Source organism: Mus caroli, unplaced genomic scaffold (genome assembly GCF_978045245.1).
Source record: "Mus caroli unplaced genomic scaffold, Mus_caroli_1 scaffold_7, whole genome shotgun sequence".
Taxonomy (NCBI): Eukaryota; Metazoa; Chordata; class Mammalia; order Rodentia; family Muridae; genus Mus; species Mus caroli.
Genome location: NW_028227262.1, coordinates 102,676,228 through 102,701,557, shown reverse-complemented (window position 1 = coordinate 102,701,557; position 25,330 = coordinate 102,676,228). Strand labels below are relative to the sequence as shown.

General features: G+C 38.0%; 1 protein-coding gene and 1 pseudogene across 1 annotated transcript in view; one reads left to right on the top strand and one right to left on the bottom strand.

Annotated features, from left to right (window-relative positions):
- Positions 1–25,330, top strand: part of Cntnap2 (contactin associated protein 2) — a 2,252,040-nt gene that overhangs the window by 1,683,085 nt on the left and 543,625 nt on the right. The window lies entirely within an intron of this gene.
- On the bottom strand, positions 1,773–2,332 carry LOC115031284 (small ribosomal subunit protein uS17 pseudogene; annotated as a pseudogene).

Below are 25,330 nucleotides of genomic sequence, written 5' to 3'. Positions count from 1 at the left end.
GCATAGTTGTAGGTTCAAATGGATGATACAAAGATGATACAAATTGGTGATACACACAAAATCCCAACTCCTACCACTGTCACCATACACCACCAAAATATGTTTGTTATGAGTGAGAAAATTAAACTGATACATCATTATCACTCAAAAATCATAGCTTACTTTAGGGTTCATGCTTTTTATTTAGGGTTCTATGAGTTTTGATAAGCATAGTGATGTAAGAACAGTCATGGTAGCTCACAACCCTTGTAGTGATGGCCTTCTAGATGCTAAGGTGGCAAGGGAGATCACAAATTCAAGTCCAGCCTAGGATGTATACTAAGACTTTATCTTGAAAAAAAAGTGTGTGTGTGTGTGTGTGTGTGCGCGTGTGTGTGTGTTCTATTTCTCTGAATAGCTTCAATGCACTGTAAATCCTTTGTCCTGATTGTCTACCCTCTTTCCCCTTGTACCTGACAATCATTGTCTTTTTACTCTCTCCACATTTCTATCTTTTAGAGAATGCCATGTAGTAGTGATCAAAGTTTATACCCTTTCTAGAGTAGATATATTTTATTTTAGTGGTGGAAAAATGCTAATTTGTACTGGAAAGAACAAATAATGCATTGGAGAAAATATATTTATTCTTTACTTAAAATTTTTTTTTCAGGTGTCACTGTTCTTTAAACTGAATATACTTTTCTCAAATGGGGTTTTAGTTGGATATTCCAAACTGAAAATATTTAAATGGAGCCTTAGGAATTGAAGGGAGAAGAGACACACAGCTTTGTCACCTCTGTGAACCTCTGCATTCTTCCCACCACAGAGAAACTAGGGAGGCTTCGTGAAGCCTCCATGGCTTCCAAAAGCAAATGCTTTATACCATAATCCTAGAGATTCAGCTTTAGAAATTCAGTGAACTCATAATAGGATTATGATGGAAACATTTTTCCCCACAATAAATGTAAAAAGGATCCCATGAAATTGCCAATGCTCACCTAACATATTTGATTGCTGCTAATTAATAAATACCATGACATATTTTCTTGACTTTGTTTATGATCTGATAGTCACAGACCAGAGAGATTACTAATAGTTAGATATTACCAATAGTTAGGTATTAGTAATAGTCAGAATGCCAGGAAGATTAAAGTTACCATCTCTTCACATGCAAAACACTTCAAATCACTTTTATTTAACCAAAAATCTCCCCTCTCCATGTTAAAACAGCATTTGATTGACTGTTATACAGATTATATTCCAGGAGAAGTCATTATAATCCTTATTCCAAAGATCATTTTATGAACTAGGGATAAATGTCAACAACAAAAAGGAAAACAAATTTTATGAGAGCAAACTGAAAGCACAGAGATTCAAGTGAGGAAAACAAGTAGTGTTTTTAAAATACTTTATTGATTATAATTTATGTAACAAGACAATGAAGTCTTGGCTTTTAAGACAGGTTGACATATCTGAAAGTACAAGAGATGATCTGGAGTTGTCTGAGGACTATATTTCTACTCTAATTTGAATTATTTATAATCTCATAATTACACAGAATAAAATTGAATTACTAATAAATGCCAGAGAAGCCAATTTAAATTGACATTCATTTCCAAAGTCAGCTGCTACATAATCATCACAGGTTTTTTTTCTAACTTAATATTTACCACAATAAGACAATAAAGGACCAACACATACTAGAAAGAGGAGACACTCCAAAAGCAAGTGACTATGCACTTATTATTCTGTTTGAAACTGATGAAGAAAAAAGGTTTAAATATCCCTACTTCCTAGAGAGAACATTCTTTTTTAAGTTGGAAAATAACTTTATCTGTTCTAGGGCATTGGCCAGAGTCCCCTTTGCACTTCTGAAACTGATTCTTGGTGCCAGCAGCCTTTGTGACCTTGAGCACATTGAGTAGAACAGTCTTGTTCTGCCGGGGGGAGGGGGGAGCTGCACTCTCCAACAGTAATAATGTCACTGATCTGTACATCCCTGGAAAAGGGGGACAGGTGTACAGTCTTGTTCTTGTGACACTTCTCAAAGTGATTGTATTTTCAGAAGTAATGGAGATAGTCCTGGTGGTTGACAATGGTCCTCTGCATCTTCATCTTCATCACAATAGCAGATAGGATCCGACCTTGATTGGAGACATTATCAGTGAAGGGGCATTTCTTGTCTTATGTAGCTGCCCTCAATGGCCTCCTTGGGCATCTTGAAGCCCAGACCCATGTTTTTGCAGTACCGAGGGAGTTTTTCCTTGCCCGTTTCTCCAAACAAAACATGCTTTTTGTTTTGAAAGATTGTAGGCTGCATTTGGTAAGCATGTTCCATCTGAATGTCTACCATCTTCCAGGTAGCATGAGAAAAGGAGAGGTAGGCCCACTCCTGGCTTCCTTATTCACTACACGAGATCTTTGAGAGAACATTTTGTTTTAAGCAAAGAGACTAGAAAATGATGTACTTTCTGAAACCATGAGCAGTCTGTCAATCACACCCCTCTTGCTATATCCAAACCGAGAGCCTCTAACATCATTGCTATGATAGTTGAAATACCATAGATGTTATAGCTTAGTGGGGTTAACAAAAGAAGTTGGGCTTAATCTAAGTCTCAGAAACATGGAATGAATTCTATTTTGAATGCTATGGAATAAGACAAGTTTTGAGCTTCAGAAGAACAGCTAGACAAAGACTCACATAAATAGACCAAGAGTTTCAGACTTTTCATACTTGCAGTATCATCAGTATCATTTTATGGGCCAAATTAAGCTATGTTTAACTACTAACATTTAAATATTTAAAATAAGTACAAAGGAGGAAAAAAGGGGGGGGGCGGTTTCCCAGTTCAGAAGTAACTATAGTGCAACCAGGATGAGTGTAGTGGTAAATCCCTGCAGAAGAAAGGAGTGTAACGTCAAGATTCCAGCTAGAGCCCAAGCACTAGCTACATATCAAAATGTAGGGTCTTAGAAAAACTAAATTTCTTGGTGTTAAGAATGCAAAAGGGGATGAGCCGGGTGTGGTGGCGCACGCATTTAATCCCAGCACTCGGGAGGCAGAGGCAGGTGGATTTCTGAGCCCGAGGCCAGGCTGGTCTACAAAGTGAGTTCCAGGACAGCCAGGGCTATACAGAGAAACCCTGTCTCGAAAAATCAAAAAAAAAAAAAAAAAAGAATGCAAAAGGTAGGGCAGTCCCAAAGAAAGAACCAGTGATACTAGCAGCAAGTTCCTAAAGAGCCAGTGTGGCCTTGTAGGTGCGTCACTGTGGGTGTGGGCTTAAGGCCCTTATCCTAGCTCTCTGGAAGTCAGTATTCTCCTAGCAGCCTTCAGATGAAGATGTAAAACTCTCAGATCCTCCTGTACCATGCCTACCTGGATGCTGCCATGCTCCATCTTGATGATAATGGACTGAACATCTGAACCTCTAAGCCAGCCCCAATTAAATGTTATAAGAGTTGCCTTGTTCATGATGTCTACAGTAGTAAAACCCTAACTAAGACAATGGGTTAAACTAAGTAATTTGAAACAAGTAGAGTGGTATATACTTGTAACTAATGAATTCTCTGGGGATGCAGACAGAAGGATCCAGAATTCAATTTCATCCTTAGCGACATAGAGATTTTTGAGGCTAACCTGGGCTACAAGAGATCTCCAACTCAGAAAAAAATAACAAATAATTAAATAATGTGGAAAAGATATATAAATTGGTAAATACTGTTAGATTTTGCTTATATTCATGGGTAATTCTTCATGGCCAATATGCCTAGATCAGAGTATTCAAATGTTTGAAAATAATCCCCAAAGTTAGAATTAGGGCTAAAGTGGAAACTTTTAGGTTTGTTTGAAAGTCAGTTGTTTCAGATGGTGTTTCGCTGGGGCAGACATATGAAGTGGTGTTTTCCTGAAGAAGACACAAGTGAAAGGATGTTTTGTTAAAACAAGAATGTGAAAGGACACGTGATAAAGGATTCTTCACATGTATTGGTTCACCTTACATTGCATTGTTGAGCTTTGTTTGTCATAACTCCATAGAGAAAAACACGTCCAAAATAACTTCTGGTGATGTGCTGTGGCTTCTTGCTGCTTCTTCAGACTTGAGCTGATTGGCAGAGTTATGTCAGCTGATACAGACTCATGGGGTTTTTCCTAAGATAGACTCATGTGCTGAGGCAAGATCCATGGGAGGACATGTGATATATGGAGGGAATATAAATAGGATTCAATGGACACTGACCGAGGCTTGCATAGCTAGCTAGCTTTACAGTGCTTTGTTGGTCTCATCCCTTTGTTGATCTTCAGCTCCTTGAGAGAGGCACAGCAAAGAACTTCTTCTGAAATCTCTGCTGGTCCTGATCACTCCTGCTGACTCATAACAATTCGACTGAGGCCTGGCTGTCTCTGCTAGGTCGTCTCACCACTACTGATTTGTGTTTGCTATTCTTACACTACTGAACTTTACTGCTGGTGTATTTGTGAAGTGTTTCCAAATGGATCGAGCTGTCACTGCTGATTCCCCAAGAACTTGTATTGCTGATTTCCAGACATATTGGATTTACTCCAAAGAACAATTTCTGAACAGACCCACTTCTCCCCATGTCCTAATAACCTTTCTTTGCCAATGTCTCTGGTGGGTGGCGGGATAGAAGGGAGGTTAAAGTATTTAGGAAACCCTATTAAAAATGGGTTGAGAAAAATCAAAACCAACATAAGGCCTTTGAAAAACAGTTAGTATTAGGTGAGGTCATTAGGATGGTAAGTCCATGGTTGCAGTAGTGTTTGTAGAAGAAGAAAATGAGACTCAGAAAAAGGGAAGAGAAAGGATTGGAGAGACAAAAGCCAGCACAGAATGTTCATTCTGTCTTTCCATGTGACATCCTCTGTGTGCCATGACTCAATAACGTGGCCTTAAGTAGATAATGACCAGATCCCAGCACAAGGCTTCAAAGCTCTGAGCTAAATAAGCCTCTAAATAAGCTATTAAGCCCGTGCAATCTGTTTGTAGCAATAGTAAACAAATAGATACAGGTGACTTATTCACTTATTTTCTTCATTAGGGATAAACCCTAAAATTATGAATTGTCTCTGGAGAATCTTAGTGAGCCTTGACTATAGTTAAAAGGATAAGAAAAGTCTCTTGGCTAGATCCAAGGCAAGGAAAGATGTAAATTTTGGAGCCTTGCACAAACTTGTATTTTATTGACATTTATGTGAATTGCTTTCTAAACAGAAGCCTGTGATTCTCATATGCCTGACTTGTCCAATTGGTTGTATCTTAAATTTGGGAGAGTCCTGCCTGTTGTATGGCATTATTCTTGGGGCAATATTGAATAAACTTTTTAAATCTGAACAGTCATAAATAATCACTATGTAAAATACATAAAAGAATAAGGTAAGAATATTAAAGCAAATCACTACAAAGCAACCAGTGAAACACAAATAAAAAGAGCAAGAGAGGAAAGGGAGTCCAAAGGAAGTGAAAGGCAGAACATGTACAATGTCAGTAGTATATTTACTTTAAATATAAATGGATTAAGTTCCTCAATCAAAAGGGTAGAATGACTAAATATTTAAAAATAAAAAAACTACAACAAAAGCAAGTATATTCTACCTATCAGAGACTCACTTTAGAGATAAGAATATTCACAGCTGAAAATTATGGTATGAAAAACTATATTGCATAAAAATGAGAAAAGACTTTAAAAGGCAAAAGGACATTATATATTGATTAAATGGATCAATTCTAAGAAAGATATAGTTAACATTAATATACGAACCCATCATCAGTGCACCTGCATACACAAATCAAACATTGATGAAATTGCAGGGAAAAATAGACATCCGTACAGTACCAGGATATTCCAGGGCTAGGGAGGATGTCTCTCAAGAACCCTGGCTACTATTAGCAAAAGGTCATGTGTTCAATCAGGCAACACACACACACACACACACACACATGCACAGGCACACACACACACACACTCTCTGTGTGTGTCCCTGTCTCTATCTCTGCCTCTCTCTCTCTCTCTCTCTCTCTCTCTCTCTCTCTCTCTCTCTCTCTCTCTCTCTCTCTCTCACACACACACACACACACACACACACACAGAGATGTTCCATAGCCACATCCAAAAGTAGATACTTCATACAAATAGGAAAATAGCAAACTCAATGAGGGAACAAATACACACTGAAAGGGTCTGACACTATAATCAGAATATCTGACTCCTTGGCAGCAGAATATATATCCTTCTCAAAGACACATAGTGCATCCTCCAAAAGGGAACACACTAGGTCACATAGCACGCCTTGACAAATTTAAGACAAATTTGAACTAGTCTCTCCTTTGATCATAGGAGAATGAATATGGATAGTTGAGTGGTACACAGACATGTAAAACTAAATGATACATTCTTCAACAATGAATACATCTAGAGAGAAGCCAGAATCATAGAATCTTGCAAGATAAATGGATTGTAAAAGAACAGGGCTCAGAAAGGAAACTATAGTAATAAACACCTTCATTATTCTTTGATTCTTCTACCATATATTATACCCTAACCACAGTTTCCCCTCACTCTACTTATCCTAGTCCCCTTCCTCTCCTTCCCTCACCCCCTCCTCCATTCCTCCTCCATTTTCCTTGAGAGAGAGAGAGGGAGGGAGAGAGAGAGAGAGAGAGAGAGAGAGAGAGAGAGAGAGAGAGAGAGAACAATCTTCCCAGGGTTGACAAGGGATATCAACTGAACTTGGCCTAGCAAGTTAGAATAAAACTAGCAATAAACCCTCACCTCATATCAAAACTAAACAAGGCAACCCAGTAGGAGCAAAAGGGTCCTAAGGATAGGTAAAAGACTCAGAAACAACCCTGCCCACTCCCACTGTTGGGAGTCCAACAAGAACACCAAGCTGCACAACTATAAGATATATGCAGAAGACCTAGCTCTGACCCATACAGGGTCCATGTTTGACACTTCTCTAATGACACTTCCTATGAGCCCTGCTTAGTTGATTCTGTGACTGGCATTCTCATAGTGTCCTCTATTCCTTGACTTCTACAGTAAATACTTCCTCCCTCTATTCTACTGGGTTCCCCTGGCTTCACCTCATGTTTGGCTGTAGGTCTCTGTGTCTGCACCCATCAATTGTTGGATAACAACCCTCTGATGACAATTGGGCTAATCACTGAACTATGAATGTAGCAGAAATTGTTTCATTGACTTTTTTTTTTTTTGCCAGTTGTACTTAGTTCTATCCTGGATCTCTGGGTTTTCTTTCTTTGGTTCCTGGCTATCCAGGCAGTGTCAGGCATGACGAAAAACAGCCCAGCACCCGGGAGGCAGAGGCAGGTGGATTTCTGAGTTTGAGGCCAGCCTGGTCTACAAAGTGAGTTCCAGGACAGCCAGGGCTATACAGAGAAACCGTCTCAAAAAATAAATAAATAAATAAAATAAAATAAAATAAAATAAATAAAAAAAAAAGAGAGAGAGAGAGATCTCAAATCATAAACCAGCATTAAACTTCAAAAAATTAGATATGGGAAAAACAAAGCCTAAGTTTAATAAGCAAAAGGAATGATAAAGGTCATGCAATGTAAATGGAGAATCAAAAAAAAAAAAATACAGCAAAATGAAAGGAAAAAAATGTGTTCTAATAAGCAACCACAAAGGATAACCCTTCACTCTAAGAATAAAACCACGCCTCCAGTAAACAACCATATGTCAAATGCACATACAGTCACTGACACCTCCTTTTCCCTTGCCTGTTAGACTTGTATCATTATAGCCAAGGACTTAGGCATCCTCAGATTTGGGTATCCTTAGAAATCCCAGGCAGTCCCAGGATGCTATGATAGCCACACTTATCTACTATAGATACATATAGTTATACTGAGGCCTTCTATCCTCTTGTGCTGTATTCAAACTTGCAAGTCCCAGAATTCTTATTATTATTTAGCTAATATGTTTTAGAACTGGCTTGAGTAAAAGTTGCAGGTTAATCCTCGACCATGCAGTTTACAAATCAGTCTGATGGGCGATCTCATGGAGAGCTTCTCGTTTCATCTGAAAGTATCAGTTGAATCTCCCTAGAAAGATACCAAAGCTGTGTTTAATGCCCTGCATTTATTCGCATCAGCTCAAAATTGAATTTTCTGCCACCTCTTGGTCAACTGCGAGTCAAAATTGTGTAGCTGAAATTGTTTACAAGATTATGTTAAAACAGGACTGGAGGGGGATGTTCTTTGAAATACGATTTAAGGTTACAGATTGAATCATGCTTCATATTTTTAGTGACTTTTTGAAGTATTATAAATGCCCAGTGAGTTCTCTATTCAGTGTTTTGCCCTTAAATTCTGGTCATAACATATACAAGTAAAATCTGAGCTTCATTTTAGAATAATATTGTCTTTCATTTAATACAGTAGAAAAATATTAAGTGCATTACTTTTGTTCAAAACTCTCCAAATGCCATGTATGTAAAGTATGTTTTCGCCCTTCGCTTCATTATTTTCTCCTCAGAATGTAAATGTCTAGAATCATATACACAGTGGCATTCAGATTGCAAGTCTATTTCAGGTGCTGCAGTATACCCCTCACTTTCTTCTCAGTCTTCACTTGGCTTCATAAAATCATCTTTTAACTTCCTACTTTCATGGAGAACTAAATCAAGGTATGGTTATTGAGAGAATAAGAACCAAATTCTAAAGAATATTAAATAAATAGACTTTTCTTATGTTCCTTATAATATCATTAAAAAATATAGTTGTAATAACATTGTCAAACATAAAGACTCATTTTAGCAAAGTAGGAAAATTCTTCTTTTCTTTTTTTTTTTTTAAGAACCAAACATAAAAAGATGTGATTTGATATCATTGATCTATATGTATAAGTCCATCTTCTGTTCTGTGGTTGTGTATGCGTGTTACATTATTTTTCCCAAGTTTATTAGAGACAAGTGGCTCTTTCCTTGTTATCCAAGTTTAAAAGATAATACTAGAAGGTTGGTGTTCATCTGAAGATGAAGAGATAGATTATAGTGTGGATAAAATACTAGTAAGGTGAGATCCTTTGTATTCAGTACTTTGGGATAGGGAATGTAAAATAAAACAACCGTTTCAATGTGGGATGATAAAAGATGCTGTTGAGACAGGCTCTGGAGTTGGTTTTGCTTCATTCAACTGTGAAATGATTACACGCATTCATTTATCTCTCCCTTTCCTCATTTGGAGGGGATAATAAACATATGTGTCTCTCCTTTTCTTCTACTTTATTCAATTCTATCTCCTTGAAACAAAATAGAAACAACTCTGCAGTCCCAATCATCTGGGTAACCGGCACGGATCTCTTAACCCAAGCATGCCTGACACATAACAATAGGGACACAAAACAAGTGTCATAGAAGTGACTCTTTCTGCCCCTCACTCTTGGTCTGTTTCTTGCTCTTACCAGTCTCTGTGCATTGAGGAAAGTTAGAATACTGATCTAAGACTGACCAGCTTCTGAATCTTGGAACCAGCTGTGTTGAGGATCCTTTTGTTCAGTAAATCCCCAGGCCACTTTTCCTTTCTCACAATTATCTTTAAATTGCTTCTCTCGACTTTGCATTTATATACAATCTCCTGTCATAACAAATTCTAGAAAGAATGTCTGCCTGGGATTTGCATAATATGAGCAATATGCACTCAGATGCCAGGTAGTGGCCCAGATGTATATGTGGCCCAGATCATCTGATTAAGAGGTACTATCAGCAGAAGAGGATATCTTACAAAGAAATTGCCCCATGAACCTATACACTATCATTTTGGTCCCTTAGTCCTGCCTCTTGGTGCCCCTTTCTGGAATGGATATATCTCAATTCTCTGAATATTAAAAAACAACTTCAGTCTTAACCTCTAAGCCTCATTGAGGTATGTCTTAGTTTGGATTTTATTGCTGCAAACAGACACCATGACCAAGGCAACTCTTATAAAAACAACATTTAATTGGGGCTGGCTTACAGGTTCAGAGGTTCAGACCATTATCATCAAGGCAGGAGCACAGTAACATCCAGGCAGGCATGATGCAGGCAGAGCTGAGAGTTCTATATCTTCATCTGAAGGCTGCTAGTGGAAGACTGGCTTTCAGGTAGCTAGGACTAGGATGTAAAAGCCCACACCCACAGTGACACACCTACTCCAACAAGGTCATATCTCCAAATAGTGCCACTCCCTGGGCCAAGAATATTCAAATCATGACAAGGTATTAATGACTGCCAAGATTGTGCTCCTGTGCCCGGGATTTGGAGATTGATATTTCAAGCATGATCCTCTAAACAAGAATTTAGATTATAGTGTCTTGCTGCCCTTTAAAATCATACTGGGTGATAGTGACAATGAAATCAGTTAACAAGCACCTGTAGTGCATATAGTACCTAATTGTGGTTAATAGTACAGGCAATCCTCAAAGCAAGGTCATTTGCATTTCTCAGGCAAGGGAGGGGAGTCCCGGGGGGAGCAAGTCCTTTTCTATTCTTCTTACAGCTCTAAATTGGCTGCTAGGTTGTGTCCCCATATCTGATACAAGATAACACATTTAAACTAGAGATGGGAACTGTGAGCTGTCATTTTTGGTTTATGTTCTTGCATCAAAAATCATTTTCTGAAATTAGTATCAACTGTCACCACTCACAAAAATATGGTTATGAGCCAAGTATCCTCACCAAATACTAAGACTTCCTCTATCCTTATCTGTAGTATATTTATAGCTTGTAGTATTAGAATCAATTATACAAGTTCGTTTCTAAACAGTATAAAAAGTAAGCATTGGTGTACCATAGTGAAAACATATCAATGCAGAAAGAAAAATAAGTAATGTTGTAAGTTTAACTTCCTCTTTCCCAGAGAAGAACAAGTCCAACTGGAATCTGGGATTCCTGGAGTGTCTCTGCACACAAATTAAACACTCACCTTTAAACTCAAGTCAATGATTTTACAATCACCCTGAAAACTCCCTCCAACTCTTCAAGGTTCATATATAGCCCTTGTCAACCTCAAATAAAGTATATGAATATAAGTCTACCCCAAGATTCTCTAACAGAAGTTTCATTAAAATTCCAGACAAACACCCCCACATACAAACACTAACAATCTGATCTGGGATCCTAATGACCCCACTGGTCCAAGCCTCTTCTAGCCTGGACCAATATTCTTCCAGCCTGGTGTGCATCAGTGCCTGAACATTCTAAGGGAGGAAACAGAGGACAGAACCACACCCTAACAAGCATGAGAACTAGAAGTTTGACCCTTAGAACTGTTGTAAATATTGATAGACTTGGTGGCTAGCATGTAATTCTAGCCTTGGAAATGAGAGACAGGGTGCCTCAGAGCAGGTTGGCTAGCAAGACCAGTCCTATTGATGAACCTGAAGTTTGATTAAAATACCTTGCCTCAAGTAATTAAAGTGGAAGGACAATGGGAGATGATTGCCAGCATCAGCCTCAGGCCTAAACATGCACTGACATACATGTCCATGTGCATAGCCACTCACATGCAGAACATGCATAGATACACACATGCATACTACATACACATATACACACATATACACACAAACATATGGGGAGAGGGGTGGAACAAGAGAAAAATTATTTCTATCCAGATAAATCCAGAGCACCTCAATTCAAAACAGAAACCCAAATATATTTTACGTGAATCTTTAAAAGTACCATAGCAAATTGCAGTAAAACCTTTCGACATATGAGAAGCAAGCCATCAAGGGCATATTCATAAACTTGACCCTATAAAAATTTAAATACAAACGTCACATCAAAGATACCATAATAGGCAAAGTTAAAGCATGAATAATAGGTTAGAAAAGGATAATTAAATGACAAAAGATCATTATCAAGGCTATTGTAGCAAATTCACAAAGATGACAAAACAAAAGAGGGAAACCCTCAAAATATGAGTTAGAAATGGGCCAGAATGGTTAGGTTTAAGATGCTTAGAGGAATATTTTCATTCCATGACCATGTTTGTGTTCCCACCATCACCACGCTGTTTTTACTGTTTCTTCCTGCTTTTAGTCTTCCTGGAGTTCCTGTGGGAATGAGTGCCTAGAGATAACTGCGTTGAATAATCTGTATCATATTCATGTGAAAACAATCACATTCTTGCAGCCATCAGGTTTATAGCAGCGGGAGGTGAACACATGTGTGTGAGTAGCGGCTTCCTGTCAAAACAAAGATAACCTCAGAGTGGGAAGGGGGTAGTAACCTCCACAACACAGACTTCAGCCTGGGAGTATAGCTGGTTGTAATTCAAAAGTGAAGGCCATGTATATCAAGTACAGCAGAGTTTTGATTTAAGTGACACAATTTATAAAGGGTGCATAGTCCTTTAAAAACAAAAGTGGATTTTGTGTGATACAGACCCTAAGGCCCTTCACTTTGCACTGAGCACTAATAGCCCAAAACTGCTACCTTCTTGTGGTTTCCTATTGAAGAGTGCTGTCTTCCACAAGACCTGCTACATCCTACCCAACTAGATACAGGTTGAAAGTCAGTCTCATCATTCAATCCTTCTGGAGACAAGATTTATATCTAAATATCTATATATCCCAAGTTTAGTCACAGCTTTAATTCTTCTTTCTATATTAGATTTCACAACTTCTTACTCCCAGGTCTCTAGCTCAGGTTAGTTTATTCTTGATGCTCACTTCCCAAGCATATGGACTGTACTCCACACCCCATCAGGTGAAGCATAAGACATTGTCAATCAACTGTGAAGGATTAGCATAAAATATAAACAACTAATTATATGTGTATGAGGATCCAAAAGAAACAACAGAGCGTTGGGAGTAGCATATTTATATTTAACCAAGAAGCTAAATATTCTGTCTACAAAGTAATAAGAAAAAAGTCAGGTAATATAGCGGAATCTCTTAGCAGCTATCCATATAGAAGCCATGGTAATAGGTCTATGGATCAATCACGGAAATTCAAAAAAGAAAAAGTGTAAATGCATTGTGATTAATAATGAAAAAAGCTAAATGTCATTGTTTTCTGACTAAAAGTAAAAGCTGGTGTCCATTCCTGATACCATCAATACATTTGTGAAAAAAAGTCAATATATACACAATCCAAAGATTTTCTTTCCATTCCATTTGAGTCTGAGAGTTATTTTAATTTGAAATGAGTTGCCCTCAGTGTCCTTAAAAGCTATAAATTTTGTTATTTACTTCAATTTCTTCAAGATAAAAAAGATTAGAGTCTAAAAGTTACTTTAGAGACAAATTAACAAAGATCTCAATAACATATATAAAGGTATGCTTATATGTTTGTGTGTGCATATGTATGCTGTGTGTTGTCTACCTAGACCTTATCACCTCAAGTGGGGGAAACATATGCTGATGTTCACAGTGTAATAAATTCTTCCAACCTGATTAGCTTTGGTTTCTAAACATAAGACAAAACTTTTTAGAAAAAGCTATCAAATTCTCATGGCATTGAGCTATAAGTACCAACAATGGTTTCAGTTATAATATTTGAAGCAACCAGTATAAGAGCATATAAATTATCTTGTACTTTTTATCTTCAAAGAGTCATTGTATCATTGTTGAAATGAATTTTTAACCATTTATTAGCTGGTATTAGCTCCATAATACCCTGGCATGGAGGTACATGTATATGTTGTGATGTGGTCTCACATCCATGCCTAGTCCAGCACTCTGAGAAGTTAGAATGTGAGGAATTGAAGGAAAGGCACAAAGCATATCCCAAGGCAACACTATGCCTGAGAGGCTGAAGAGAATTTCAGCAACATATTTTAGTGGCATCTCACAAGTGGAACTGAGACCCTGGAAGAGCATGCAATTGCAGAAGCCATGACTTCTGGCATTTTCTTTATTTACATTTCAAATGTTATCCCCTTTCCTAGTTTCCCCTCTGAAAATCTCCACCACCCCTTGCTCCCCAACCCACCCACTCCCATTCCTTGTCCTGCCATTAACTTATACTGGGGCATAGAGTCTTCACAGGACCAAGGGCCTCTCCTCCCATTGATGACCGACTTGGACATCCTCTGCTACATATATAGCTAGAGACACAAGTACCACCATGTGTTTTCTTTGATTGGTGGTATAGTTCCAAGGAGCTCTGGGGTTACTGGTTAATTCATATAGATGTTCCTCCTATGGGTCTTCAGTCCCCTGCAGCTCCCTGGGTATTTCTCTGGCTGCTTCATTGGGGACTTTGTGATCTGTCCAAAGGATGACTGTGAGCATCCACTTCTGTATTTGTCAGGCACTGGCAGAGCCTCGAAGGAGACAGCTATATCAGGCTCCTGTCACCAGGCTCTTGTTGGCATCTGCCTAGTGACTGGGTTTGGTGGTTGTTTATGGAATGGATCCCCAAGTGGGGCAGTCTCTGAATGGTTGTTCCTTCAGGCTCTGCTCAGAACTTTGTCTCTTTAATTACTTCCATGGGTATTTTGTTCCCATTCTAAGAAGGAATGAAGTATCGACAATTTGGTGTTCCTTCTTCTTGAGTTTCATGTGTTTTGCAAATTATATCTTGGGTATTCTAAGTTTCTGGGCTAACATCCACTTATCACTGAGTGCATATCATGAGTGTTCTTTTGTGATTGGGTTACCTCATTCAGAATGATAGCCTCCAGATCCATCTATTTGCCTAAGAATTTCATAAATTCACTGTTTTTAATAGCTGAGTAGTTCTGCATTGTGTAAATGTACCACATTTTCTGTATCCATTCCTCTGTTGAGGGACATCTGGGTTCTTTCCAGCTTCTGGCTATTATAAATAAGGCTGCTATGAACATAGTGGAGCATGTGTCCTTATTACCAGTTGAAACATCTTCTGGGTATATGCCCAGGAGAGGTATTGCTGGATCTTCCTGTAGTACTATGTTTAATTTTCTGAGGAACCACTAGACTGATTTCCAGAGTGGTTGTACCAGGTTGCAATCCCACCAGCAATGGAGGAGTGTTCCTCTTTCTCCACATCCTTACCAGCATCTGCTGTCACCTGAATTTTTGATCTTATCCATTTTGACTGGTGTGAGGTGGAATCGCAGGGTTGTTTTGATTTGCATTTCCCTGATGATTAAGGATGGTGAACATTTTTTCAAGTGCTTCTCAGCCCATCGGTATTTCTCAGTTGAGAATTCTTTGTTTAGTTCTATACCCCATTTTTTAATATGGTTATTTGATTTTCTTAGAGTCCAACTTCTTGAATTCTTTGTATATATTGAATATTAGTCCCCTATCAAATTTAGGATTGGTAAAGATCCTTTCCCAATCTATTGGTGGCCTTATTGTCTTATTGACAGTGTCTCTTGCCTTATAATCTTACAGCACAAGTCATTGCTGTTCTGTTCAGGAATTTTTCCCCTGTGCCCATATCTTCGAGGCTTTTCCTACATTCTCCTCTATAAATTTCAGTGTCTCTGGTTTTATGTGGAGTTCTTTGATCCACTTTGACTTGAGCTTTGTACAAGGAGATAAGAATAGATCAATTTGCATTCTTCTACATGATAACTGCCAGTTGTGCCAGCACCATTTGTTGAAAATGCTGTCTTATTTCCACTGGATGTTTTTAGCTCCCTTGTCAAAGATCAAGTGACCATAGGTGTGTGGGTTCACTTCTGGATCTTCATTCTATTCCATTGATCTACTTGTCTGTCATTGTACCAGTACCATGCAGTTTTTATCATAATTGCTCTATAGTATAGCTTGAGGTCAGGCATGGTGATTCCATCAGAGGTTCTTTTATTGTTGAGAATAGTTTTTTTCTATCCTAGGTGTTTTGTTATTCCAGATGAATTTGCAAATTGCCCTTTCTAACTTGGTGAAGAATTGATTTGGGATTTTGATGGAGATTGCATTAAATCTGAGGATTGCTTTCTGCAGAATGGCCACTTTGACTACATTAATCCTGCCAATCCATGAGCATGGGAGATCTTTCCATCTTCTGAGATCTTCTTTGATTTCTTTCTTCAGAGACTTGAAGTTCTTATCATACAGATCTTTCACTTCCTAACTATTGTGAAGGGTGTTGTTTCCCTAATTTCTTTCTCAGCCTGTTTATCCTTTGTGTAGAGAAAGGCCACTGATTTGTTTTAGTTACTTTTATATCCAGCTATGCACTGAGGCTGTTTATCTGGCTTAGGAGTTCTCTGGTGGAATTTTTAGGGTCACTTTACATACTATCATATTATCTGCAATTAGTGATATTTTGACTTCTTCCTTTCCAATTTGTATCCCCTTGACCTCCTTTTGTTGTCTCATTGCTCTGGTTAGGACTTCAAGTACTATGTTGAATAGGTAGGAAGAAAGTGGGCAGCCTTGTCTAGTCCCTGATTTTGGTGGGATTGGTTCAAGCTTCTCTCCATTTACTTTGATGTTGGCTACTGATTTGCTGTATATTGATTTTATTATGTTTAGGTATGCGCCTTGAATTCCTGATCTTTCCAAGACTTTTATCATGAAGGGGTGTTGGATTTTTGTCAAATGATTTTTCAGCATCTAATGAGATGATCATGAGGTTTTTGTCTTTGAGTTTGTTTATATAATGGATTTCCATATATTAAACCATCCCAGCAACCCTGGAATGAAGTCTACTTGATTAAGTCTGATGTAATCCTGATAGGTCTGCCTTTATATGTTATTTGACTTTTTTCCCTTACTGCTTTTAATATTCTATCCTTATTTACTGCATTTGTTGCTCTGATTATTATGTGTCGGGAGGAATTTCTTTTCTGGTCATCAATTTGGAATTCTGTAGGCTTCTTGTAGGTTCATGGGCATCTCTTTCTTTAGGCTAGGGAAGTTTTCTTCTATAATTTTGTTGAAGATATTTAATGGTCCTTTTAGTTGAAAGTCTTCATTGTCATCTATACCTATTATCCGTAGGTTTGGTCTTCTCATTGTGTCCTGGATTTCCTGAATGTTTTGAATTAGGATCTTTTTGCATTTTGCATTTTCTTTGATTGTTCTGTCCATGTTTTCTATGGAATCTTTTGTACCTGATATTCTCTTTTCCATCTCTTGTATTCTGTTTCTGATGCTCGCATCTATGGTTCTTGATTTCTTTCCTAGGATTTCTATCTCCAGGGCTGTCTCCCTTTGTGATTTCTTTATTGTTTCTACTTCCATTTTTGGATCCTGGATGATTTTGTTCAATTCTTTCATCTATTTGTTAGTGTTTTCCCGTAACTCTTTAAGGGATTTTTTGTGTTTCCTCTTTAATGGCTTCTAGCTGTTTACCTGTGTTTTTCTGTATTTCTTTAAGGGGGTTATTTATTTCCTTCTTAAAGTCCCCCACAATCATCATGAGAAGTGACTTTATATCCATATCTTGCTTTTCTGATTTGATGGTGTATCCAGGACTTGCTATGGTAGGAGAGTTTGGCTCTGATGATGCCAAATAATGTTGGTTTCTATTGCTTCTGTTCTTAGGCTTGCCTCCTGCCATCTGATTATCTCATGTGCTTGCTGCCCTCAATATATCTGATTGGAGCCTGTCCTTCCTGTAAACCCGATTGATTCAGGACTCCTCAGAGTCCAACTTTCTCTGTGATTCTGGATTCCTGTGAACCTGAGATCCTGGGTGTGTCAGAGTTCTTTTCAGTCAAGCTTCCTCTGAGACCCTGAGATCCTGGTGTGACCAAGCTTCTGTTATCCTGGGATCCCAGAATCCTAAGATCCTGGGCATATTACAGAACCTGGAAGTGATGTCTCCTCTGGGGACAGTGGGGCTGTCTGGTATGTTTGAAATCAAGGTATACCAGCACCGATCAGAAGGAACCCCAGCTGCTGGTCAGGCGGTGCTCCCATGTTTTTGCTACTGCTGTCACAGGCCCATCATGATTGGTTTGGAACAGATGTTGTGTTCCACTCACCAGTGATCCTAAGATCAGAGTTTTCTGGGGACCATGGGCATGACTTCTTTATAAACTGGATTGTATGTGAAGAATATTAAGGATCAATACAATGGCAGTAGTTGAGGATAGTTTATCTAGCAAAGAGAAAGCACCCGAGTGACCTTTCTTCCTCAGTCAACATCCCCCAAAAAAGTGTAATCTTGCCTTTTCCATAATTTCTCAAAACCTCCTCAAACCGAATGTTCCTTTTCCTTCTTCCTCTGTGTCTCTTTATTCATCCTCCTGATGTCCATTTACTCTCAATGGATTTTTCCTACTCCACTCCTTGTCAACTAGTAGGTTACTCCAACTCTTGACCTATAATTAACTCTATTTAATCCTTTTTAGAATAAACAGAAAGCTCTTGGATTAAAGGTGGGTGCTAGTACCAAGCCACACAACTAGAAACAGCTTTTTTCCAGTAAATAACACAATCTTAGGGTTTACACGGTAATCAAAAATCTGCAACAGATTATCACACATATCTACCAATTGAGAAAATTAACCTGGTAATTTTTTTAAGGGTGTTTTGGCTGCATGTATGTCTGAACTGTGTGCATGCAGTCCCTGTAAAGGTCAGAATGAGGCATCATATTTCCTGGAACTGGAGATGCCTGTGAGCTGCTATGTGAGTGGTGAGGATTATACCTGGGGCCTCTAGAAGAACATGCAGTGCTCTTACCCCACAACTATCTGCCCAGCCTCATCTTGATGTTTTTCATACACACACACACACACACACACACATACACATACACACACACACACACACACACACACACACACACACATATATATATATATGCATGCATACATACATATATATTTCAATCATTATTATTGGAGAATAATTATTCTCCAATTATTAATTGGAGAATATAATTTTCTTTGGGGTCATGCTTGATTGACAGCTGGCTGTCCAAGCTAGTGCCCTGTGATGATGTGGGCAATCTAGTGCACACAACATCAGGGGTGATATAACCTTTCTTATAATTGATTACTCAAACCTCATTTACTTCATCACTATGATCATTTGTGAGCCTCCCCAGTGATGGCTAGAGAATTCTGCTCATCTGCCTTCCTATATACAGAAAATCTTCTGGAAGACATCCCTTTCATTTCTAAATACCAAATTACCTTTATTTAATAGAAAACCTAGCATACTGACGTCTCATTTGTTTTTGTCCCTGTCATTCTGAATATCAAAATGTTGTTACAATTTTACTCTTATGAAGTAATATATTATTTCCCATGTACAAGTCATCTGCATCCATATGAAGTGAGCCTCATCTTCCTGAAGCAATATGATTAATTCATTTAACTATTCAACATTGACTCCCAGCTTTCCAAAATTTTAAGATATAGAAATGAGAGATATTCTTCTTAAAAGCAATTTTAAAGACATGGAAATGGCAGCATATCAAACCACCTGCTTCTGAGAAATCAAAAATAAATAAATAAATAAATAAATAAATAAATAAATAAATATAATGTTAAGAGACAGATGCCCATGTGTGTAAGGTAAGGGATATTGATGAGTATCTGGGTTTTTCTGTGTGTGTGTGTGTGTGTGTGTGTGTGTGTGTGTGTGTGTGTCTGTGTGTCTGTGTGTCTGTGTGTGTCTGTGTGTGCTCTTACAGTTGAACAAATTAAAATCAATAATTGTCATTTTCCACTGCCATTGTTTTAAATGTGCTGTGACTAGTTCCAAACAATCACTGTGATGAGCCAGGACATTTAAAGACTATGAGAATGAATACATAATCATTTTGCAAATTAAAATACTTTGATTAAATAAAAAATGGGTGTTCTTCCCTTTTCTTTCCAGTGTTGATCATGTATTTTGTAGATGATTCTTTAAGATGTGTGTGTGTGTGTGTGTGTGTGTGTGTGTGTGTGTGTGTGCACATGAGCGTGTCCACATGCACAAATATATTTCCTTTTAAGCAAATCCTCTGAAAGTCTTCCATGTGGTATGGTTTTGTTTAAAACTATAAAATGCTATTTGCTGTTTGATGCCTCTGTGAAAAATATCTTTTAAAGAAGATAATACAATACATAATATTTTATTTGCTTTTCATGGCTTTAACAGTTTACATAGAAAGATATCAAAATTGCTAAACAAATCAATAGTGAAATTATTTTCTCTAAGAAATCTTTTGTAATGATTTTGTTTTTCTCCCTTTAGTTATGACCATAGCAAATATGTTTCCAAAATGGTTGAGATCTTTAAAAAGGTGATGAGTATAAATATGACCTTTTAACACCAAATTCAGACTTTTAGAAAATTCAGCAAGTCATAAATTTTTAAAGTCGATTTGCAGTAATTAAGAAAAGAAGAGTTTTTATTAAGCTTCCGAGATCTTTTCTGCTCTAAAATGAAGTGTTTTTGCTCCTTTGTGTATTTAAATCATCCATCATTTATGTGGCAGAAGCGTTCTAAAAAGGAGTAAATCTGTGTTTATTTTAGAGAGTCAAGTGTGCTTTTGAAGATGCAAATGGATTTTTGTCTAGGCTAGCAGAAGGATGTGTTAATCGACATGAAAATAACGAAAAGAAGGAAACAATTGCTCATATAACTCTGCCACCTTGCCTGTATCATCTGGAAGGGCAGCCAGGCACTACTGTCTGTTATCAGAAAAAAACAGACAAAAGTCTTTTTCTTATTCAGTCACAAACATTCTCATTTTCCAAAAACTGCTTTAGAAGTTGTTTGCTTTACTCTTTCCTCATGGGTGCATTGAATACACTCCCAGAAGTCCTTTCTCCATCCTTGTCTTTTTCTACCTCACACAGAGAAACACACTTTACACAGACACAGCTGTTGAGGTCTGCAAACCTTATTCGTGGTTCTTTCCATTTCTTCAATAGCTAGCACTACCATATAGGCAAGTGTAACTTGGAGCTTTGCTCCAAGGCTGGGGGGAAGGGAGAGCAGAGTGTGGGATTGCCATCTGATACTGTGTTGTCATTCATGTTAAGTCATTGTCAAAAATCGAAATGTGGAGTGGTCAGCCCTGAAACCATATATATACAGACAACAAAAAAGGACTTAGCAGGTTTTATTTATTTATACACAAGTAAGAAACGTGCACATGCGCGAGCATGCACACACACACACACACACACACAGGTACCTATGAAAAGTTATCAAAGGAAAAAAAGGCTGTCAACCTGAAAGTGGAGGGGTTGTTGGAGGCTTAGAGAGGAAAAAAGTAAAGTAATTCTAACTTCAATTAAATTTTTTTTAAACTAAAATGTATAAATACAAACACAAAGAACAGTAATACAAGGCAGGGTGCAGTGCCAAATAAACCACATAGGTTCGATTTATGTCAATATAACTCACATTTTTGGCAAAAAGGATTTTACACAAAGGAGTCTTTATGATAGCTAATTTCAGGAAATGTTGATTAAGGAAAGTTCTCCAAAACCAGGAGTTACTATCTTCATTGATAGGTATTTGATAAGAAATTTTGAGTTTTCTATAGAAAACAGAAACTAAAGCCTTGAGCATGTATGTATGGGGAAGAAAAACCAGGCATCCAAAAGCCAGAACAGTGTATTCTCATTCTCATACCTTCTGGGCTATAAGCTAGGATAGATACTTAAATTGTTAGGGATGTAACAAGAGTTGCTTGATGTTCAGCAGAAGCCCAACAAGTCAAACTTAGAGATGGCTTTCTGTATATATATTTTATATGGCTTGTTTATTTTTTAAATAAATAGGTTCATTGATCTTAAAAGTCCTAGAGATGATTAAAGTTTAAAGCCAAACATATTCTCACTTAGCTTAATGATCAATCAGAAGACAAGTTAAATTCCATTTTCTATGAAAATTTGTATTTGCTTTACAGTGTAGAAAGGGAGAGCCTTAAAAGATACATGTTCCAGAAGTTTTATGCTCATGTGGTCATGGTTTATCCCAAGGACTTTATAGAGTTTCTTGAGCTCTTCCTATTCTCAGTGATGAGTTTAAACATGCAGTTTAGCTCTTTCATAAAGAAAAAGGCACATTTGGTAAAACAAAATGTCCATAATGTTACTGTGCATTGCAAATGATATGGATGCCTTATGTCCTTGTCCATCATCTACACTGGAGCACCTCTGTCTACTGATATATATGTATGTATGTAAGCATGAATGCCTCTGTGTGTGTGTGTGTGTGTGTGTGTGTGTGTGTGTGTGTGTATGTGTATTAGTAACAGGTACTTTTCCTGATTTCCCTGACAAAATATCTAACAAGCAACTAAAGGAAGGAGGGGTTTGGTCTTGATCACAGCTTGAAGGTAAAGCATATGATGGCAAGAAAGCAGGGTGTTAGAATTGTGAGACAACTGATCACTTGTGTTGCTGTCAGGAAGCAGAGAGAGATGGATGCTGGTGCTCTGGTACCAGTTCTTTGGCTCCTTTCCAGTTGGGAACCCAGCCTGACTTGTTCCCATTGAGGGATGGGTTAACCCTTGTAGAATCTTCCTCGAAGAAAACCTGAAAATAGCTGCACCTGGATGTGAGTGAAAACTCCTGGAAGGATTCTCTGTGTACAGATGCTGATGGGCTGTCTAGAATTTCAATACTTTTGGAGAGATTGGAAATGATTCAGAACCAGATGCTACTAGCTAATTACCTTATCTTGGGCTAAGTTCTAGAAGCTAGTTGCGTGCTAAATTAATAGATTGTAAAAGGTTTTTATGTATTGTCACAAGATGTTAGTTCTGACATTGAGGTGGGGATCAGATGTGGGAGAAGGAGATAATGACTATTCCTCCACAGCTGGCTCTAGATCAAGCCAGAGAACTGAAGTCAGGATGTATAAACATCCTCTTAAGAAATTTCAAATGGCTTCCACCCAGGGCTTGAGAGCTGGACTGAGATCCAGATAAACTGGACCTGATCACTGCCCACAGCAAATGGACAAACGAAGCTATGGTTTGAATTGCAGTGATTACCAGACACTAGTCAAAGTAGACTCCTTCTAGAAGCTTGAGAATGTAGGGAATCTGTTAAAAATATATTGAAGCAGTTGTTAAAATCTCTCAACCAAAAAAAGCCCAGGAATAGATGGGATTAGTGCAGAATTCAATCAGACCTTCAAAGAAGACCTAATATCAATACTCTTCAAACTATTCCACAAACTAGAAACAGAAGAAACACTACCCAATTCGTACTATGAAGCCACAGTTATCCTGATACCAAATCTACACAAAGATCCAACAAAGAAAGAGAACTTCGGAACAATTACCCTTATGAAATATCGATGCAAAAATACTCAATAAGTTTCTTGCAAACTGAATCCAGGAGCACATCAAAACAATCATTCACCACCACAATCAAGAAGGCTTCATCCCAGGGATGCAGGCATAGTTCAATATACATAAATCCATCAATGTAATCCACTACATAAACAAACTAAAAAAAAAAAGAAAAACAAACCACATGATCATTTCATTAGATGCTGAAAAAGCATTTGACAAAATTCAAAATCCCTTCATGATAAAAGCCTTGGAAAGATCAGGATTCAAGGCCCATACCTAAACATAGTAAAAGCAATATACACCAAACCAGTAATCAATATCAAACTAAATAGAAAGAAACTTGAAACAATACCATTAAAATCAGGGACTAGACAAGGCTGCCCACTCTCTCACTATCTATTAAATATAGTATTTGAAGCTCTAGCTAGATCAATTAGACAGCAAAAGAAGGTCAAAGGAATACAAATTGGAAAGGAAGAAGTCAGTATATCACTATTTGCAGATGATATGATAGTATACTTAAGTGACCCTGAAAGATTCTGACAGAATGTAAAAGGACACAGAAGCCCTGAAATTGGCAAGATAGACGTCAGTGTTAGCAGAACTAGCTTCACTGATTTAGAAAAATAGAGGTGCACAATGCTCTGGCCACTCCTTGAACCTGTGTGTCTGCCAATGTTCTGACCAGGTGTGTGCCCATTGCTGCACCTTCATTAGACTCTTTCCTTGTACCCCTCCCATACCCATTTCTTGAGAATAGACATTGTTTAGATCTGGAAATCCCCTACTCTCTCCCTTCTCCTTCCCCGCTGAGGGCCTATAAAAAGTGGGACCTCTTTCCCCTTGGTGTTGACTCCTCTACCCCTGCGTGGGATATGAGTCGTCCCCAGAGCTCTGGCTTTCCCCGAATAAAGCCTCATGTGGTTTGCAACAAGCTCGGTCTGTCGTGAGTTCTTGGGTGTCCGCTATTGTCCTGAGGCCTGAGCGAGGGGCTCCTTTCGGAGTCTTTCAACCCCAAAATCTCCACCAGAGAACTCCTACAGATGATAAACAACTTCTGCAAAGTAGCTGGATATAAAATTAACTTAAACAAATCAGTAGCCTTCCTATACTCAAAGGATAAGCAGGCTGAGAAAGAAATTAGGGAAACACCCTTCACAATAGTCACAAACAATATAAAATATCTAGGTGTGACTCTAACCAAAGAAGTGAAAGATCTCTATGACAAGAACTTCAAGTCTCTGAAGAAAGAAATTGAAGAAGACCTCTGAAGATGAAAAGATCTCTCATGCTCATGGATTGGAAGGATTAATATAGTAAAAATGGCCATCTTGCCAAAAGCAATCTACAGATCCAATGCAATTCCCATCAAGATTCCAACTCAATTCTTCATAGAGTTAGAAAGAGCAATTCTCAAATTTATTTGGAATAACAAAAAACTCAGGATAGCAAAAACTATTCTCAACAATAAAAACTTCTTGGGGGAATCAGCATCCTGGACCTCAAGCTGTACTATAGAGCAATAGTGATAAAAACTGCACAATGACAGGCAAGATCAATGGAAGAGAATTGAAGACCCAGAAATTAACCTACACACCTATGGCCACTTGATCTTTGACAAAGGAGCTAAAACTATTTAGTGGAAATAAGACAGCATTTTCAACAAATGGTGCTGGTTCAACTAGTGGTCAGCATGTAGAAGAATGCAAATTGATCCATTCTTATCTCCTTGTACAAAGCTCAAGTCCAAGTGGATCAAGGACCTCCACATAAAACCAGAGACACTGAATCTAATAGAAAAGAAGGTGAGTACAAGGGAAATTTTCCTGAACAGAATACCAATGTTTTATGCTCTAAGATCAAGAATCAACAAACAGGACCTCATAAAATTACAAAGCTTCTGTAAGACAAAAGGCACTGTCAATAGGACAAAACAGCAACCAACAGATTGACAAAAGATCTTTACCAACCTTACATCCAATAGAGAGTTAATAACCAATATATACAAAGAACTCAAGAAGTTAAGACTCCAGAGAATCAAATAACCCTATTAAAAATGGGGTACAGAGCTAAACAGAGAAGGAAACTCGAATGACTGAGCTGCACCTAAAGAAATGTTCAACATCCTTAGTTATCAGGGAAATACAAAACAACACTGAGATTCCACCTCACATCAGTCAA